Source organism: Biomphalaria glabrata, chromosome 10 (genome assembly GCF_947242115.1).
Source record: "Biomphalaria glabrata chromosome 10, xgBioGlab47.1, whole genome shotgun sequence".
Lineage (NCBI taxonomy): Eukaryota > Metazoa > Mollusca > Gastropoda > Planorbidae > Biomphalaria > Biomphalaria glabrata.
In genome coordinates this window covers 42,496,195-42,502,194 of record NC_074720.1, presented here as the reverse complement: position 1 = coordinate 42,502,194, position 6,000 = coordinate 42,496,195, and positions in this window count along the sequence as shown.

The following is a 6,000-nucleotide window of genomic DNA, read 5'->3' as shown; positions in this document are numbered from 1 at the left end:
AAATCTGAAGACGTCTGTGGTGATCTCAAGCCCTCCTTCCGTTCCGCTCCTCATGTAGGTCAGTTTCTGAAGGGAGGTTGATAGATACCCTGGGAGAGGTCATGGAAGGTGATTGCTTTGTCTGGACAAACTCATGCATTCATTAAATGCATTTATAACGCGACGACTGGCTCTATGGGGACCCAGAACACGACCAGGAGAGGAGAAACAAAAATATCTCACGTATTGTATAAACTGTTTTTAATACCACATTAGGAGACACCATATGGTGGGGGAATCCGGTGATCTTTACTTAGTTTTGGAGGAATATGCAAATAATTTCTGTCAATCGTGCGTGCCTTTTTTTTTTTTTGTTGTAAATTAGGTTTAGAGGACGTTGAATACTTCAAGACGGGAAATAAAAATCAAGCAAAAAAGAGGAAAATCTAACAACTTTTTGAATTAGGCGGAAAGCTTTCTTCGAAACATAAATGTCCAAGGGTTGAAAGCAGAGACATGGCATCACCCCACCCCACCCTCAAATAAACTTCGGCTGGAATTTCTTGTATTTGTATTCACCCCCTAGAATGGATGACCGTGTTGTATGGGCTCTGGACAGTGGCCCGGTGGTCCCTTGGTCTAATTCCAACAGCAGTTCTCCCCCGCTGCACTGTGGGAAGCTTGAGCTAGGATGTAATAGTCTTCAAATCTGAAAGGAACATCCGAAACATGTTAAACATCCGAAACATGTTAAACATCCGAAACATGTTAAACATCCGAAACATGTTAAACATCCGAAACATGTTAAACATTCGAAACATGCAAAACATCCGAAACATGTTAAACATCCGAAACATGTTAAACATTCGAAACATGCAAAACATCCGAAACATGTTAAACATCCGAAACATGTTAAACATTCGAAACATGCAAAACATCCGAAACTGTTAAACATCCGAAACATGCAAAACATCCGAAACATGTTAAACATCCGAAACATGTTAAACATTCGAAACATGCAAAACATCCGAAACATGTTAAACATCCGAAACATGTTAAACATTCGAAACATGCAAAACATCTGAAACATGTAAAACATCCGAAACATGTTAAACATTCGAAACATGCAAAACATCTGAAACATGTAAAACATTCGAAACATGTAAAACATCCGAAACATGTAAAACATCCGAAACATGTAAAACAATAAAGCAGAATATAGAGAGCTATTGACCTACATTCTTAGATTGCTACATTCACTAATAGGTGCACAGCTAATGTAAGCCAATGTCATTGTTTCTGAGTTCTCATCACTTTGGTGTCTCTCCTGAAGGGTGTCATCTGATGGCGGTCCGCACCCCTTGCATCCTCATAGCGACGCCACTGGAATTAAGAATTCAGTTTTCCAGTATCTGTGGCTAATTACGCGATGAGCAATTAAGTTTGTTCTCACGAACACTCTTAACAGATGGACAACATTCCAAAATATGTTAAAAATTCAGAAAAATAATAAATTCAAGGTTTCTATTGGACTCGAGATCCGGCATCAATTTTATTGTTATTTATTGTTATTAGTTTTTAGTCGTCGAGTTTCATTAATGGGAATCAGAAATTCATTCTAGTACTTTTAACAATGTCCCATTAACCCTTAAAGTGCTGAGCTGTTTTACAATGAAGACATACAAAATGAAATTACAATGTTCATGTTTAGAGGCTAAAGCACCACACGCATCTTAAGGGTTAACAATGTCCTTTGAGAAATTTTCTGGTGATGTGGCAGGTCTGCAGCGGTGCAACGAGAATCTTAGGAATGTTAAGGGCCTCAAAGGTGTCTGTGAGGTCAGTTGTCATTATACCATCATTTGAAGGCGTTCAGCTTAGACCCAGGCACCTGGGAGACAGAGGCACATGACAGAGCATCATGGCGTCGCGCTGTGAAAACTGGCACATAGGTTGCTGAGGAAAAGAGAACAACGCTGGCAGGAGAAAAACGCCAGAGAAGAAAAGCAAGGCCCACGACACTAGCTCCAGCTGGAATAACCTGCCCAGTGTGCGGCCGAACATTCCGGGCTCACATAGGGCTCACCAGCCACATGAGGAGGCATAAAACCCCAGTGCAAGGCCCTCAGCCCCCTGGATGATAAAGTGGTCATCATCGAACCACGATGGACGAACTATATTATATTATAATATTATATTATATTATATATATATTTTTATATAAAAATATATATGATATAACTATGGGGTACCGCTTAATCTCTAAACTTGGGTTCTCATATTTTCTTTGTTTTTCCATTTCAGTTGTCCTTATGTTATGAAATAATGGTAAGGGGAAGTCAATGATGATTGCGGATTTTTCTTTTTTTGTCAATAAACAGTAAATCAAGGCGATTAAAATCCACTATTTTGTCAGATAAATGAACCAGTGCAATCTGCCCATGTGGAGTATCACCAGAAAATGCCGACCACGTCCTCCAAAACTGCTCTCTTTACCAAGAGGCCCGTATAAGACACTGGCCCCAAATCACCCCAATAGAAAGAAAACAATATGGAGAGCTCCTGATTTGGAAACCACTGCGCAGTTCATCTCGTGTATTGGTCTAGTCATCTGAACACTCCAACATAACAATGAGAACGATGAAGAAGAAGAAGAAGTCAGATAAAATATGTTACGATTCTCTCATAATCAGACATTCTGTAAACACTGCTCAACATACAACACATCTAACACAAGAACTTGACCACAAGAGCTCCAAATAATCTGGTACTTTACTATTGAGGAAATAAAACAGCTAATATGACACAATTGGCAACACAGTAAACTGACTACAAATGATACACCGTACATCACCGTACAGTCGTACTCTACTGTGTCTTCCTGGACTAACGTTTCACTCGAGGACTCCACCAGGACCGACTTCATGGCCGACTAACAGTACCGGTCTACTCGCTGTCCTGTCTTGAACTGCACTGCCTGTGTCTCAGGTCCACACAGGGTTCTGATCATATGACCATAACACGAATCATATTCACGTGCAAAGTTCATATCAGTACTTTCCCTTGCCCTTCGATATAGCACGCTAAACTGTATTACTGGCCTGTGTCACATATGTCAGCTGATTGTGCACAGTAAACCCTATCGCGCCGCCAATAGGGTTACAACAATATCCATTATAATAGGTATTTTGGTTGACTCGAGAACCTCTTGTGGTAGTAATAATATTTCTTAATCAGTCAAGGCCAGGTGTTGATGTATAATTATAATTATTGTTATTATTATTATGAATATTGTAACCATTTTCCTATAGCATGCCTTGTCAACTGTGTTCAAATCTTTTTTTTTTTTTTGGAGGGGGCAGGAATATCTGGAAGATGAATTGCATGTTATGTTTTTAGGCAAACACATATCATAATCACAAATTTGATAAAATCTCCAATTAAACTTTTTTTTAGTCTATTGAGGATTCGTACTCAAGACGTTTTGTGAGGAGGCGGTCTATGCCCTCGGCCATTCATCCCACTGCTACATTTGTACAACAAAGGCAGTCACATTCAATAAAATCATTTTACAGAGTAAAAATGCGAATAAATAATAAGACGCAAAGGTACAATTTTAGAAGCAGAAGCGATATGGAATTATCACCTAACTCTCAAAGTCAAAATACCTAGGTGTTATACTAAATGAAAAGCTATCATGGAATCCCCAAATCAATCAAATTATTAAATAGTAAAAAAAAAATGAACATATAGGCTTTACATAAAACTAAAATACTATGTAACCTTATTTTAAGCCAATAATAGAATGTCTTCTTTTTTTGAAGTAACGTCTGCAAAAGTCTGCATTATAAAGGATAAGATAATATACATACTCTGTTTGGGCCCCTCAACTCAAGAAAACATACGAAGAAACAGACGCTAAATTGAGCCGTGACATTTGTAACAAACGAATATTCACATTTGATTAGAGTAACACCCTTAATAAAATCACTAAATTTAGAAGACACTTCAGGGCAGAAGAATCAATTAGTAAAGTAGCAATAATACACAAAACACTGAACCATAGTTTACAAAATATCATCCAAAATCTAAAAAAAGTACTCAGAAAAAACACAAAGATAAAGACACTCATCTTTTTCCATATGTTAGGACAAATTCGGACAAATGCTCCTACCTAGTGCCGTTAGAGCACGAAATGGGTTGCCTTAGCTAGCCAGGAAAACCAATGACTTAGCAGAGTTTAAGTCCCTAATTAAAATGTATGACTAGATTGACACATTAAATGGCGTAAGACGTATTATCTTCTCTTTTGAAGTGACGTGTGTAAATTAAGATAAGGAAAGATAACTTGGTACAAGTGCTCCTTCTTCCCTAGTGCCATTACAGCACAGAATGGGTTGCCTGAATCAGCCAAGAAAACCAACGACTTAGCAGAGTTAAAGTCTCTACTTAACATGCATGACTAAATTAACATATGTCTACGTATAGCGAAGTTATTATCTTTTGTTTTGCAAGCATAGGATAAGAATGTCACGAGAAGTCTGGGCAGTAGTCTGCCTTCTCTCTACTAGTCTGCTTTCTCTCTACTAGTCTGCTTTCTCTCTACTAGTCTGCTTTCTCTCTACTAGGTCTGCTTTCTCTCTACTAGTCTGCTTTCTCTCTACTAGTCTGCTTTCTCTCTACTAGTCTGCTTTCTCTCTACTAGTCTGCTTTCTCTCTACTAGGTCTGCTTTCTCTCTAATAGCCTGCTTTCTCTCTACTAGGTCTGCTTTCTCTCTACTAGTCTGCTTTCTCTCTACTAGGTCTGCTTTCTCTCTAATAGCCTGCTTTCTCTCTACTAGTTTGCTTTCTCTCTACTAGTCTGCTTTCTCTCTACTCATAAACCTTGTACTTTGAGCGTCTTATATTTTTGTTTTCATTATTTCACTACGTCATAGTCCGGTGGAGGCGCGGTGGCTGAGCGGTAAAGCGCTTGGCTTCCGAACCGGGGACCGGGGTTCGAATCCTGGTGAAGACTGGGATTTTTAATTTCGTGATCTTCGGGCGCCTCTGAGTCCACCCAGCTCTAATGGGTACCTGACATTAGTTAGGGAAAAGTAAAGGTGGTAGATCGTTGTGCTGGCCACATGACACCCTTGTTAACCGTAGGCCACAGAAACAGATGACCTTTACATCATCTGCCCTATAGACCACAAGAGTCTGAAAGGGGAACTTTACTTTACTTTATAGTCCGGTGATGTTTAGTGGACATTATTTTTCATGAGGCAGTTCCCCCTGCGAAGTTTGTTGAAACTGCAGTGTGTTTGGTCCGTACAAGATTCTTAGTTTGGTGAAACTGAAAACTAATATAAAGCTTTAGTACTATTTTCTAGGACTTAATATTTCTGTAGGATTTTTTGGACACCCTGTTTAGAGGTGCCAGTGTTGGAGTTGTATTACTGTGAGCCAAAATTGTGGCTGATGGCGCATACCGGATAGTATTACAGTTGTAGTATGGTTGGATGGTTAAACCACAAGGTGTGAATTGGTTGTTACAACCTTTATTTATTAACTCTTTCTCTCCGTAATTATCTACCACATTCTGGTGGAATCAACGCTGGTATCGTCAGTTAGGAGAGAAAGAGTTAAGAGTTGACGACATCACCAGTAGTTTTTTAAATTATTTATGTCATTACGTTTAATTAATACCTTCATTATCATATTCTACATAAACTGTAAATAGCCACAGTATTAAATATTGTATCTGTACATGAAATGAGTTATCCAGTCCTTTCATTGATATTCATTCATCATGTTATTTTAGATAATGTCAGGGGGCCCGGGCAGACGAGCCAGGCTTTAAATTAAACCCTGACAAAGGAAACGAAACATTTCTACAGCCAGAGTTTCCATTAAACACATTTGACTAATCATAGCAGAGCTGTATTCCGCACGTTGTCACAATGTAGATTTGTTTCGTCATTAAAACGTGTGTTAAATTATTATTCAATAAATAATTGCAATTTTTTATTTTGCTCTTCA